This window comes from Saccostrea cucullata, unplaced genomic scaffold, assembly GCF_032062105.1.
Source record: "Saccostrea cucullata isolate Sc308-1 unplaced genomic scaffold, CSIRO_AGI_Scuc_v1 ctg18654, whole genome shotgun sequence".
Lineage (NCBI taxonomy): Eukaryota > Metazoa > Mollusca > Bivalvia > Ostreida > Ostreidae > Saccostrea > Saccostrea cuccullata.
In genome coordinates this window covers 15,112-31,169 of record NW_026929103.1, presented here as the reverse complement: position 1 = coordinate 31,169, position 16,058 = coordinate 15,112, and the positions used below count along the sequence as shown (strand labels likewise).

The following is a 16,058-nucleotide window of genomic DNA, read 5'->3' as shown; positions in this document are numbered from 1 at the left end:
TTACTCATCAGCCAAATCACCTTTTGGGGGATCATTGGTGGTGTCATGTAGATGTGCAGTAAGGTTGGAATTTTGGATTTTGCCCAGGGGGGGGTGAAATGGGGGAAAAATGATGTTTTTTATGCAAAAAGCCCCCTTCCCCGAATCCCTTTTACATTTTACTCAGCAGCCATCATCTCTTGAGAGATGGTTGGTGGTGTCATGTGATGTGCAGTAAGGTTTTGGTATCATCATTTTGCCATAGGGGGTCAAATCAGTAGCCTCATCATATTTTAAGAGAGTTAAATATTTTGAAAATTGGGTAAAACATCAACATCATAGGGTAAAAAATCATAGCATCCCCCGGGGAAAAATTTAATTCTTATGGTATTTGTAAAAGCAAATGTGAAAGTCATATTTCTTCTCAATCAAAAGTTATAAGCAAATGCAACATTTTTGAAAAGTAGGTTAAACTACAGTCAAGGTCACCGAGTCATGATTTATTTAGGAAGGTCTTATCATAGGTAAAAATATACATGCATGTATAATATGAATTCTACCAAAATGATAAATTTAAAGCAATGTAATTTTTTTGCAAGTAGGTCAAACTTCAAGGTCATGGGTAAAAAAAATCATGCGCCATTGTTACAGGTAAATACTAATACATATGTTTAATACAAATGCCTTGTCTCTTCACATTTAATAGATATGACTGTGATGACCAAGGTTAAATTTAAATTTACATACAATGTACATATTTCTATGTGAATTGGTTAAAATTGACCCAGTGGTTGTAGAGAAGTTAAAAATGTAAAAAAACTTTCCAGACAAACAGATGGATGACAGACATAATGCGATAAGGAAACCAGAAAAGCTCAAATAGCTAATAATGTAGGATTCACAAGTCCGGGTATTTTAAAGGGTTACCATGGTTACAGTATTTGAAAAGCTTTTTTTCATGCAATTTGCAGAGAAGCTGAAAATGTATGACATGTGTATCCATTATTGAAAAAACCTGAACATTTCAGAAAACAGTATGATTGAAAATAATTAATCAAGGGTTTTGAGTAGCAAAATAAAGGTAGTAAACTTTTTTAATTCAACCGCAGAACTTAGTCAATTTTAAGATGCACAACCTTTTCAAATCTTATAATTATTGTTTTTAGAATTTTATATAATCAGTTCTGATTCAAGGGAGAACAATGTTTTATGTTATTTTTAGAATTTGTTTGTTTGTTGTGAAAACATTTTCTCTGGGAATTTTTTCCCCCATATTTATACCCCCCGCTTGAAAAGCGGGAGGGTATATAGTAATCGTTAATTCCGTCCGTCTGTACCGTCCGTCCCTCCGTCTTACAGTTGAGAGGTACATTGTGCATTTTACGGAAGGTGCGGGGTTATAATTTTGCTTTGTGGGGTTATTAATAGTACAGTGGTGACTTGAGAGGTATCATTAGGAATTCAAACAAATGGTATATTGTGGGGTTAAAGGTCTATATTTGTGGGGTTAAAGATCTATATTTGTGGGGTTAAAGATCTATATTTGTGGGGTTAAAAATAAATTATTTAATATCAAGTCAACTTTACGGGCAACTAATTATAAGTACTTAAAATTGTTACTGTTTATCAGAAGAACTTAGAACGGATATAGCAATAACATTTTTCAACAACTGCATAGCAGTAACAATGTAAAAAAATGTTTTTATTTGAGGATAACTGTTGCATCAAAGTAAATTAACCCATCATGTTTTCACATGAAGATGATAGACAAGAATATACCAGAAGTGTTAAACAAACAACCCCACTATGCTATATAGATATAACAGACAACGCTGACCCCATAAATTATAAGACAAACAACCCCAGTATGTACTCTTAAAAAGATAATAGACAACACTAACCCCATAACCTTTGGACAGCAACCCCACTATGTACTCTCATAAAGATAATAAACAACACTAACCCCATAAAGTGTTTGGACAGCAACCCCACTATGTACTCTCATAAAGATAATAAACAACACTAACCCCGTAAAGTGTTTGGACAGCAACCCCACTATGTACTCTCATAAAGATAATAGACAACACTAACCCCATAAAGTGTTTGGACAGCAACCCCACTATGTACTCTCATAAAGATAATAGACAACACTAACCCCATAAAGTGTTTGGAAGCAACCCCACTATGTACTTATAAAGATAATAGACAACACTAACCCCATAAAGTGTTTGGACACAACCCCACTATGTACTGTTATAAAGATAATAGACAACACTAACCCCATAAAGTGTTTGGTCAACAACCCCACTATGTACTGTTATAAAGATAATAGACAACACTAACCCCATAAAGTGTTTGGACAGCAACCCCACTATGTACTCTCATAAAGATAATAGAACACTAACCCCATAAAGTGTTTGGACAGTACAAAAGATAATAGACCCTAACATAACTACAGCAACCCCACTATGTACTCTCATAAAGATAATAGACAACACTAACCCCATAAAGTGTTTGGACAGCAACCCCACTATGTATTTTTATAAAGATAATAGACAACACTAACCCCATAAAGTGTTTGGACAGCAACCCCACTATGTACTTTCATAAAGATAATAGACAACAAAAAAACCCCATAAAGTGTTTGGACAGCAACCCCACTATGTACTTTCATAAAGATAATAGACAACACTAACCCCATAAAGTGTTTGAACAGCAACCCCACTATGTACTCTCATAAAGATAATAGACAACACTAACCCCATAAAGTGTTAGGACAACAGCCCCACTAGATCTTAAAAAAGATAATAGACAACACTAACCCCATAATGTGTAACAACCCCATTATGTTCTTATATAATAAAAGATAACATTAACCCCACAAAGTGTTAGACAAGAACCACAATATGTTCTGATAGAAAATTTTAAAGACATTTTAGTAACCTCAGAGTGTTAAACAAACAACCCCGCTGTTTTCTCATGTAACAGATACCAGTAACCAAAAAAAAATTTAATTGTTTGAAAACCCCAGTATGTTCTAATATCAAAAAACTCTCCCAGGGACTGGTAAAAAAAAGAACAAGAACCCCCACTATGTTCAATCGCAATTTTAACCCTTTTGACTAGCTGACAAATACCTCGAATGTATTAGTTAGACGCAATGGCAAAAACCCCCCCCCTTTTCATGATCTTCGAAATAAATGCATGAAGACCTTTTATCTGTGGAATATGGAGTTTAATTTTATTCAATGCTATGATATTACATAAAACTTACTATAAAAGGGACTTCTTACTTCCTCTATCCTATATTTAAAAAAAAAAAACAAGAAAAGCATAACCTTTAACATCAGGTGATTTTTAAACTTTGGAGGTTTTTTTCCAAACTTGACGGAAAGACCCTGAGTGAGATGATGCAATTGCCAGTACGTCATATCCTCTTTTTTTTACTATCAAAAATACCAAACTATATTTATAATACTTTTTCCTATTTTGATAACATACTTGAAAATTTGTTTTAAATATTTTTCAAACTATTTTTAATTGGATAATTCTTTATCTTAACTGCTTATTTCTAATGAGAATTTTTCCTTTTTAAATCTGCTGGTGCATGAATTTGAAGTGTACATTATGCATCAAAAGCATACATAATTTCATTGTAAATTAATAATAATAAATAAAAGAGATGATCCTGTTTTTTAAAAAAAAAATTTTAAAATAAAATTTTTCATTTACTCGACAAGATGAACACAGATAAGAAACATGTCAATAAATGTTAAACACAAAAAAAAACCCCTTTCAAAATTTGAGACAATCTTCATAAATGTAAAAAAAAAAACAAGTATATAGTGAGTTGTCAAATAACTCTAAAACTTCCATGGTGTTGCTACTTATTTTAAACAAAATATATTAATTTAAATGAATTTTTAAGAAAAATTGTGTAGTATAATATCTCATCATTTTGCATTTTAAAATTGATATTTAAACAAAAATAACGACGTAAATCCTTTTGGAAAATATACTCAAACTTCCACTCCCCCCCCACTCCAATCCCCTAAAATAAAATGAAAAAAAAACAACAACATGCAATTGATTTACAATTTTCAAAAAAATAAAAATCAAACAACATAAATGTACATTTCAGTTTAATAATTATTTCTCACATTTAAAATGAGATCGCTAATTAAAAAAGACGAAAACTATGACTGTTACTTAATGTATAGAAATTCACCATGACGAATGCAATGCTCATAAAAGATCCTTTTGTCTTAAAGCTGAACACTACTCATAAACATAAGTAATCAGAGATTACATAGCTCAATTCAAAAAATGATTACTTCAAGTAAGAAACGGTCTCACATTTAACTAATAATCAAGAAGTTAATTTAAGGTTTGCAGTAACTTGAGAATAGACATCCAAATACTTGAAACTAGTTGCCCATCAAGAAAATCACTCTCTACCATCGGCTCATACATTCACCTCTGTCGTTGGCTCGCGTATACACAGTTTTAAACACGAGAAATAGTGCGTTTGTTTTAATTATTACAATTCAATTTCTATGTTTATGTCTGAATTTTTAGATAGATATTTACTAAATCAATCCAGAACTATTGATTTGAATTGAAACAATTCTTCAAATATCAAGTTTTACACGTTATGTAAAAATCTTGACGTGAGCCCATTGCAGAGGTGTCTGAGAGAGGAACAGAGGTGTCTGAGAGAGGAACGAACGACAACTCTGCATGGGAGATTGCAAGAAAATGTCATTCAATCCACGACCCCTGAAAATGTTATCTTTTTAAGATCAACTATAAAAATCGATTCATCTTTTTTTTCTGAAAAGTAAGTAGGTCCTAAATGTCACCGTCTGGAGAAGACAATGGCAAGAATAAATGGGATTGTGCTTGTTCTTCTGAAAAGTCTTTCATTCATACTTCATGTATACCTGTCAAAAAAAAAATACAGTAAAATATATTTATAAATGATAATGTTAAATTTTTTTTTTTAACAGGTTATTTTTTAATTTATTGTAAAATAATATTGTTGTCTTGATTTTATGGGCACTTATAACATGTACTAACCATCAATCTGGATGTCTTTGATAGTTGCTTTCCTTAAATTTGTGAACTATATTCAGATCACAAATTGTGTGTTCAAGTCATAGGTTTGTTTTTTTAACTTTTTGAATTCCGACCATGCTGGTGTTGCTGCAAAAATAGAGCGGCCTAGATCATCAAATTTCCCACTGATGTTCACTTTCAGTATCTGAACTCTACAAAGGAATACAGAAGCAAATGTTTATTTATATCACATACAAAAATTCCGAGTTACAAAATTAAAATTCATCGAAATTTATTTAAAGCATAGTTGTCATGTACTGTGAACTACTTTCTTATATTGGTAAAAGGGGAAAAAGTACAGTCAAACTTGTTTTAAGTTTTTGGGAAGTCCAGAAACTAGCCACTTAAGACAGGTGGCCTCTTTTTCCCAGTTTCCCCCAAAAAGTAGCCAGTCAGTCAATAAATAAACAGCAATAACCACTACAGTTGTTTTAAATTAAACATGTCAATTTCACAAAACCTTTGTATGTGTGTATATATATATTAATCCATGCCTATTTAAAAAATATGAAATTAAAGAATTCCAAATTAAATTTTTAAGGTTTTGTTCATAAGTGTTCAGATTTCCCCAGAAACGCCCGGTCCACCGGGGATCCCCGGTGAATTTTGGGAATGGGACCGGTAAAATCTTAATTTTATTGGTCAAAATGTCCGATGGTTTTTTTTTTTAACAGAGTGTATAATCTTTACATATAATATTAACAAAATCATTTAATTCAATTGTCCTGACAATAAACAAATGCAAAACTAAAGGAATAAAAAAAACAAAAAAAAAACGTCAGGGCATCGCCAGATCTTGTTTAAATAAAATGTAGACGTTGATTGTCTCTTTTAAAAAAGCTACATATTAAAATAAAAATTTTTCCATAAGTCTGGGGGGAAAAACATTTTAAAAACCCTGTCAACAAATATTTTCCATGATAAATATATGCACTCTGTAGTTCTGACAGTAAAAAAAAATGTGACAATCTACTTTCGTTTTGAAGGACGAATTTGCAGGGTTGCAAGAGTGCCTGCTATTTCTGCTTGATTACAGACAATTTGTTACCATTTATTATTTTCTCTATAATTTAATCTATTAGCATGATAATATTATACCAACTTCTGGATTTTTTAAAATGTATTTGATAGCATTTAAAATACAAGCGCTTTTTCCCCTTTTCTAAAAAACCGGATTGACTTGAATGTAGTAAAACGACAACAAATTCACTTAAAATCATCATTTTCATGATAAATTTGCATATCTTTATATCATTAGTACATATTTTTAACTGTATGGAGGTTTATAATAAATTTTTATTTCAGAAATATCGGACGTTTTACCAGGCTTTTTAAAACGAGTTTGATATTTAACGTAATATTTTTCCTGGCACATAAAATACAAAAATCCAAAAGAAAAAAGCCTGGAAAACAACATATTTTCCAAACAATCAACCAAGAGTTGTCATGTTGCAGTTTTTTTTTTTAAAAACATTTTAAAAATCTGTCAGAAAGGACATAATAAATTTATACATGAATTAAGCGTTGGTCATCACACGCCTTCGGCAACGTCAAATCCTGCATACAAAGGCCATATACAAAATATTTCAATAATTTTTTTTTTTAAATCTGCCATCTTTTTATTTAAGGAATGACTCTAATTCTTGGCCAGATTATCGAGTATAATATGGTTTGGGTCAGTTTACGCTTTATAATCCGCAAAGCGGATTAAAAAAAAGCGTAAACTGCCCCAAACCCATTTACTCGATAATTTCCAAATTAGAGTCATTCCTTATAATTTAATTTTAAAATAATTAAACAACTGGGGATGTAAAATTGTGTTGTTTTTATTAGTTCAAATTTACCGCGCAATAATACAACCGTAGTAACGGAAGTGATGGGAAGCAAGGGGGAAGGAAAAAACTGATACATAGATATAGCAGCCATGATGCTTTTTTTACATGAGGTAAGATCGAGCAACTGTTTCAAGTTAAAGGTACATTCAAAAAAATTTGGGGAAATTTTTTAAATAAAGGGTTTTGGGAGGGGGTGGTCAGGTTAGCTGGTTGTGGGGGGGGTTCCCCCCTACCAAACCAATTATACAAAATGTTATGCTTTCCCTTTTTTGGAAATCAACCAATGAGAGACAAAAATCACCAAATTAAATTTTTAAAATCCTTTTTTGTTAAAATTTTTAAATTTTTAAATTTACATACAAAAAATTAATGTCCGGTAAATTTTACAATTTCCCGGGTAAATTTTTTAATATTTAAAAAATTGCCGACATATTTTTGACTATTTTCGGGAACTCTTATGTTTTTTTAACATTCAAATCATTCAAGAAAAAAATAAATGTGCCTTTATTCTTTTTTTTTTAAAAAAAAAAATATAAAAGCTTTAATTAAAAGACAGTTTAATGGTGAATTTAAAAAAAAATTTATTTCAGTAAGTGTAAATAAAATTTTTAAAAACCCACTATAATATGTTCAGGTAATGATCAGCAGTGAAACCCCCCCCCCCCCCCCCCTTCAATTAATCCTCGATCAACTAGTTTAATTGCTGAAGATTTTAAAGTCTGGTAAATGTTTAATATTATTTTTATAAAGCTGTCAGAATTTCTATCTAACATACAGACACACACAAAAAATTATTCAATTGACCAAGATTTGTATTAACGCAGTTTAAAATCATTCTACTACAACACAGGTGTCAAGTGCAGTAGAGCGTAACTAATCCCTATCGATCGTCTCCTGATGGTGAAATTCACGAGATAATCATGCTATACGAATCATTTGTTTTGACAAGAGTTGCAATTAGAGCTTCTACACGGAATCAAAATCTAACAGGTGTGAAAATACTATAGACCTGTATTAGCTAAGTTACATACTCTCACTGTAAATTTTCAAAGTAATGATGAATTAATATTGTACAATGTAAATTACAAAATGAAGCTTTAAGCTTGAATTTCTTTAAGTTTAGCTATAGAAAAACTATTAATTGTGATTTAATTCTTTTAAATTTTCAATGGTCGATCTTGAAAAATAAGTACAAATTGATCTTACAGGACAATTATATTTTTTCCATTAACACAAAGAGAGTTATATATACGTATCTAAAGGTAATTTGTTTAATTTCTTTAATAGGTGAATTTTTTTATCCGGCACATAATTACACAAGCGACTGTGTAAGCAATGTGACATATTGGGTATTTTAACAACTGATTAAAATGTCCTACACTCATTTATAAACATTGATTGTCATTTATCAAATTGATATACCACTAAATTTTACAACCTAATCATACAACCCCATGTTGATTCCTACGATTCCTACTTGCTGCGAAAATTTATTGCAGTGACATTAATTCCATTTTTCCATTCTGATTTTTTTTTTCTATAGATTAAGGTACGATTACAAGTACATGTAAACAAATGTGTGAAGAGTAGATAAACAATTGGTACGTATCTAGAATGAATTGAGAGAGAGAGAGAGAGAGAGAGAGAGAGAGAGAGAGAGCGCAATTATACTACGAAACAGGATAAAATTAAAGCCAAAAATATTCAATTTGAAAAAAATTTCCTGAAAAATTCATTTATTTTATTTAAGTTTAGATTGCATGAACGAGATTTAGCGGAGTTGCTGGAGAAAAACAAAGCCCTACAACAAGAGCTGGACAAAGTTACACTAGAGAACGAGAAGCAGGTGAAATCTCTACAGTCTAAACTGAACGCAGTCACCATCAGGAAAAGGTAACTCGTGTCATTACATGGCTTTGATGTTGACGCCATTATGTGATATTCTAAGAAATTTAATTAGTTGACTTTTTGCCTGCAGTAACTTGGAGAAAGAGTTGCGTTCTTTGAGGGATTTGAAGACCCAGCTAGAAGAGGAGAGGGCTGCCTACAGAGAGTCAGCAAGCAGCAATAACGAGAGCACTGAGTCGGTTTATATTCATACATTTAAAGTTTTGGCTTTGCTATAATTTTGACAGCTCTTTAGCCATGTGAGGCCTGAACATTATTCAAGTGCATGTACTTGCTAAAAACTCAGTATTCCTTTATTTCCTTTATAACTGTTGCAAGCTCGTGCACTTATCATGATTTAAAAATAAAATGATATTTATAAATATTTTTTTTTTAATTGCAAAAATGTTTAAGAGCTATTGTCAGATTATAAAATCTTACTGAATAGGACAGGTATTTATACTTTTTAACTTTTGTAAACAGAGCCCTGAAAGAACAAGTGAAAATATTGCAGTCAGAGATTGACGGTTTGTCTGAGAAATCTAACAGTTCTGATAAAAGCCAGCGATACAGGTATAACTTCATTTACTTCTGTAACTGTTCATAGATGTGAATTACCAGTTCTTATTTGATAAGGGAGGTTGTTATTTTAATGTTTACAGGGACCTTGAAAAAGAAAACGAGAAGCTGCGATCTGAAAAGAAAAGATTGCAAAAGGAAAGCGGAGCAACGATACTTAAACTAAGGAAAAATCTTCAGGCAGCGAAAAAAGAACCAGGGAAATCGGATCAGGGAAAAGAGACGTAGGTTACTTCCCCTATAACTAACCTTTTTTTTTTTTTAAAGAATTCTACCTTTTTCAATAAAATAGATTAGACATATTTTTAATCTTCCAACATTCTAATGTGGTAAGGAAGACTGGAGACATTCATGTGATTGGTAAACAGGTATTTCCTTTAATCTTTTGTTAATACAGAAATAAAGACAAAGGTCCCCCAATTTCTGCCAAACGCCCACAAACTGAAAGGAAAGCCGAAAAAAATAATTGTACGCAATCTACATGGTAAGTTTTTGTTTGAGTTTGTGATTCAAATTATAAAAAAGTGGAGAATACTCTAAACATATGGACAGCTCTGATCGGGGTTCTATAATGCTTGTCATTTAGTTCCAGGAATTCCGCACAGAAACACAGACCAAAGACTGGATCGGAAATAAAGGTCACAGGGTCACCTTAGTATGAATAGTTCTCAGGATTTGTTCTTTTAAATCATATTAGCCACAATGGATTTTTCATCGTTTTTTGAAGTGACTTTATTATACGTTATTCAATAACAGTTGTCGTTCTTAGCCTTTTTGCCCAAATACATACTAAGAAAGATAACTCTATTCCACTATAGACAAAAAAATCTTATACTGTGCAGGAGTTGTTTATCTTAGAAAGCATTATTAAAGGATTGTAATTTTTTGTTGAAAAAAATCCTTGATTTTAAGATGCCATATTTCACTGATGATATTCATGTTTAAGCATGTTAAGGAAAATATTTTTTTCTGAAATATTTTCAGTGTTCTTCACTCGAACTTTGAAAATTTTGCAATGTATGAAATCTGATTTGAGCCTCCATAACTACGGCTCTGTAATTTCAAGAAAACACAAATATAAATGAAATAGTTTTATTCTCTCTCCAGCTTCTTAAAATAATATGTATGTAAATATACGGTTAAAGTATATCACCAGGGACCTATATTTAAGGAATCACTGTCTAGTTTTGAGAGTATGCCAGGGCATCAACAATAGTGGGAAACATGGGATAATTTGCATAACGGGCGAAGCCCGTTATGATAAAATTATTCCATGTTTCCTACTTTTGTTGATGCCCCTGGCATACTCTCAAAACTAGACAGTGATTCCTTATATTTGCCATTTCATTGTGAAATAAAATTGTAGATTTAGACTTTAAAAATGATTTAGACTTTTACAAGGAAATGTAGACATGCTCACACGAATTTTTCAATAGTCCTCGCCCACTGACGTCAAACACCAAAGGCAGCCACACGGTGCACATGCATATTTGGCCTCCTTAGCGTCAGACAAAGAGACAGATGCGCACGAGATTTGCATGCGTATTAGGCCTCCTTAGCTCCTGATCTATCGACCTGCCTAATTTACATTCCGGCAGAATTATCAAAAAATAAAATCCGACAACTTTCAAAGAGTTATCACAGAGAAAAAAATTAGAAATGGAAATATTAGTATATAGGTCCCTGATATCACTGAGAGAGTTAGCAAGATTCCAGTTTCCCAAGACCAGGACTATTTCCCGAGGCGCAGCATGCCGAGGGAAATAGTCCTGGTCGAGGGGAACTGGAATCTTGCTAACTCCCTCAATGATATAATATAACTGTTTTATTACATCGATACGAATTTAAATTATAAAGATCACCTTTAAAAAAAATATTCAGTTACAGATTAACTAATCCTTATTCGTCGCAAATACCAAATTAGAAGACAGCTATTCCCTAATTCTGTTTGTTGTTTACGTCTTATTTTGTTGCGTTTTGTAATATGAACTACGTCACGAAGCATTGTGTTTTTGCTTCGCTCTATTATGACGTCGCAATAAAAAGCTATAACCGCGAATTAGCATGAGTAGCTTTCGACCGAGGAATTAGCTCAAAAAACTAACGCACGACGATTAATCGATTCATAGCGATTCCTAGGGAATTTTTCAGATCTAATCACTTAATTCTATATAGGGAAAAATCAGTAGAGGTATAATAATATGTTTTAACCAAGTACGGATTGATTTTCATTCAGACTGGGGGAGTATTTTTCACATCATTTTATTGGACCACTTGCTGTATTTGTTGCACATTTTATTAGAAAGAAAGTAACATGTTTTATACTTAAAAAATATTTTTACTAAATATTTTGCCTTTTACATTTGAATGTATTAATGCATATATTTTTCACTGTAACACATCGGCACAATAAAATGTTTCTTATTTGTTATTAAATAAATATTCATAACCTAGAATTATAACCGTATTTGTTATTTACTTCTAAAAGTCTATTAAGTTGATTTACTAGGATGTAAATTGGAAATTGAATGCAAGTGAATACTCTCTCCGTATAAAAGTGCTAACAGCAACTAAAATACGTACATTGGGATGTTCAATCGTAATAGCATCCCAAACACACAGGAAACAAGGTTAAAACAAAAGAACATATACACTGTGTATTATCCCACATTTGGGGAGTATCCCTTTCTTGTGTATACTATCTTACTTCCATAAATTGAGATTTGGGACAAATCCTTACGCCTTGATCCCGCGCTTCTCATTGTTCAGTCCCTTGTTTAAGTAAGCTGCTGGTACAACTGATGTTGAATTGATCAGCTTTTGTGTTTAAACACTTAATTTTAGATATATTTTAAAACATATTTTGCAGAAAAAGAATTTTATTGATATTTAGATAATTCAACTTCATTTTGAACATTTTTGTGTTTGGTTTAAAAGAAAACGTTAAACGTCATATCAGTTACAGTTAGAACATTATATTCTGATAAATTTAATGCACAACTTCTCGTCTATTCTTTATTAATATTTATTTAAACAAAGTCTGTATCAGTGTAATTTATTAATTATTAAATTAATAACTTAATTTACACTTTACAACACAGAGTATTTCGATTGGACCTCTTATGATTACATTGATGTGCTTACAATAGAAAGACTTTAGATTTTAATTTATTTAAGAGTCAAAATCAGCAAGCATCGAGCATTGAATCTAAAGTCAAAATTTTATTTTTTCAAAAGCTTTTGGTATATGAAAGATTTTGTCTTACCTAATGCTAAAACACAATTAAAATTTTTTTCGAACGTATGAAGGGACTGGTATCCAAGGAAATTCATTTCCATAGCAACGTGTTCATAAATCCTTATGAAAATCAATGATTTTTAGACATTTTTCTACGAATATTTTTTCTGAACGTGATAAGATAAGGTATTTTGGTTACTTTATTATCCCCTGGCGCAACTAGTTGCGGAGGGGATATAGCATCGCGAATGTGCGTATGTATGTGTGTGTGTGTGTGTGTGTGTGTTAGTGTGTTCGTTACCTTGTGGGCAAAGCAGTGTACAGAGCATTTTTGCATTTAACCATTCTCAGCGTTTACATACTTGTGTGGCAGTATAAAAGGACGAAACCTATTCATTTTCAAGTTCACTGATGAAACATTTCTTCAGATATCGCGTTTTTACTGCCTCGACATTTTACGTACGAGTTGACAATAATCATTTGTGGGCAAGATTGACAGAAAACCTTTGCATTAACCATTCTCAGCGTTTACATACTTGTGTGGCAGTATAAAAGAAAGAGGCCTATTATTTTTCAAGTTCAGTGACGAAATATTTCTTCAGATATTGCATTTTCACTGTCTCAAAACCCTGACATTTTATGTACGAGTTGACAATAATCATTTCCGCTAGGGAACCAGTTTAAAAGCGGTGTCGAGTCTATGGGAACCAACAGGTGTCTGGGAATTTGGGTTTGCACGTTAAATTGAAAGTGTGTGGGGGGGGGGGGGGCTAAACCAACAAAAAAAGTAAACCCCAATTTTCAATGCATAGCCCCCCCGGTTCCGACGCCTATGCCACAAGTTCAAATAAACTCTCGATGTACATTGTTATTTTTCATTACGAAAAAATGCATATTTTCTGGAACTATGAAATATACTAATTATGTAGGTAAATAATTAAAATTACTGAAACTTGTACATGTAGCATACATGATATGTTTCTACTAGGTATAAGGGAAACTGCCCAATTACATATGCATATTATGCCTCCACCCCCTCCCAACTTAAATGCTATGCAATTTGATTTTTGTTAAAAATAGACACCCCACACCCTATAATTTTGTTAAAGAAATAGAGCTGAAAAACAATTTGATACCTTATATTAAACTTTACTACCCAAAATTAGGCATCAATGTTATCCCCCAACACCCCACCAATTAAGACGCTTTGCACTTTGTATTTTGTAAAAAAAAATGGATCAACAACAATACTCCACTAATTATTTGTGTCAAAAGTAAGGGAGTTGATCCAAATTAATTTATGCAAGAATGGAATTTTCGCGAGGAGACAGGACTTCGCGTAATTACGAAAATAATGTTCTTGTGAATAAAAAGTGATTTACAGTATATTAAAAGTGTGTTTTAAGTTTTATATACCTTAAAGTTATTATTAGAACACCGAGTCTTCTGCTGTATGTTTTAACTTTAATTTATCATGATTAAGTTGATTCCCTTACCTTTGATGAGTGTTCTTTCTAAGAAATTCGATGAGTTCTTCAGGATTTCGGAGGAGCCCAATTCTTTGAAGGAGGTAACAAATGAGTATTCCTCTGTTTTAATTACATTAACACTCTTGCCATTCTTTCCCACTACAATAAAGAACGACTTTATCCCCATTTCCTTTAGTCTGGCCAACTCTTTTGATCCATCTGTCCATTTTTTGACTTGGTCTGTAACCACCATTATCAAAACTTTTTCGCTGCATTCTCGCTCTCTATTATCAGCCCTGTCATCATCAAAAGTCGCCAAAACAAATCGAAGAGCATGATCTAAGTAGGGATTGTCATTTTCACTTGTGTAGTTTAGACTGTCTATATTATTTATGACATCTATTTTGGTACTATTTTGATCTGACCAAATTCTTTTTTGTGGAAAGAGTTTAATAGTATCATCATAAGCAAACACTCCCACACGTATACTTGTTTTGCTGTGGTTGTAAATGGTCTCTGTTATTTCTTTGAAAAATTCACGTTGGAAATTAAAATCCTCTTCATTCTTGGTGTTTACGGAGGCATCAAGACCCAGGATTACGTCTAGTTGTTTATTTCTGGCTATAATTATAAGGTACATGTACATGTGTAAGAATTGCAAAAAAAAATGAAATTTCCACACAAAAATGTTACCATGCCATTTAGTTTACGTCTACTCATAGACTTCGTTTGACACATAATAATACGATGAAGAATTAAGAATAAAAACTATGGACACATCCTTGTGTAAATAAAGAAAACCTTGCTGAAGTCTAAAATCTATGTTTAACCAACGTACATGTATAAGGTTTGGCGTTGTTTTTAAGAGTCAAAATCAGCAAGCATCGAGCATTGAATGGAAAGTCAAAATTTTATTTTTTCAAAAGCTTTTGGTATATGAAAGATTTTGTCTTACCTAATGCTAAAACACAATTAAAATTTTTTTTCGAACGTATGAAGGGACTGGTATTGAAGGAAATTCATTTCCTTAGCAACGGGTTCATAAATCCTTATGAAAATCAATGATTTTTAGACATTTTTCTACGAATATGTTTTCTGAACGTGATAAGATAAGGTATTTTGGTTACTTTATTTGTTAAAAGATGGAATTACTTTATTCTCCAAAAATAGGAAAAACAAAATTTCTGTAGTCATATTGTTGCCATGACAACGGGAAAAGAACATGGCGTCAATGCTTATTAATTTTGAAAAAAGTTGCATATGTTTATCACTTTATTCACAAAATCTACAACCACTGCTGGAAAAATGAATGGTATGATCTTGTTAGGGGTTATCTATATGTCATATCTATACAATAAAATTTGCAGGCAACTTTAGCAGAAAAAAGTTACAAATGGTTAAAATGCGTGAAAATCTGGCATGTATAAGCTTTTTTGAAGGGGTGGGGGTAATTTGAATACATGTTCAGTGTCTATTATATTGGCCATATTGGTTCTGATCAAAGCATACTCATAACTTTACTATTGTTAATAAATAAATGCACATTCAATTTCAAAAGGAATTTTATATTCCTCACAAACGAAACTTGGAAAAAGGGGGGGGGGGGGTAGGAATCACCTTGTTCACCGATCCATATGTATGTAAAATTTTGACTTGTCCATAACATTTCAATGAAGTGCCACTGAAAGTTCATACTTGATATTAAGATTGCTTGCGATCGGGAGAAGTGTCAAAAACTTGACTCAATGTCATTTGAACAAGTTCAAGGTCATTGGTAGAAAAAAAGTGCAACCTTTGCCCATTCTGTAACATTCGAATGAAAAGACTTGGTTTCATCTTGGGAATTATTTTTAAGCTGTAGGTTTGTCATTACCTTGACCAAAATTCATTTGAACATGTTTGCCCTTGACTCAAGGACATAGCTTTTTCAAGGTCACTGCAGTAAAAGTGTAC

General features: G+C 32.2%; 1 long non-coding RNA gene across 1 annotated transcript; it reads left to right on the top strand.

Annotated features, from left to right (window-relative positions):
* The first annotated feature begins 9,319 nt into the window (after positions 1-9,319).
* On the top strand, positions 9,320-10,070 carry LOC134279775 (uncharacterized). The gene is made up of 4 exons (XR_009994758.1): positions 9,320-9,392; positions 9,482-9,622; positions 9,796-9,882; positions 9,985-10,070. It is a non-coding gene; the product is annotated as an uncharacterized LOC134279775 (long non-coding RNA).
* Positions 10,071-16,058: the final 5,988 nt, after the last annotated feature.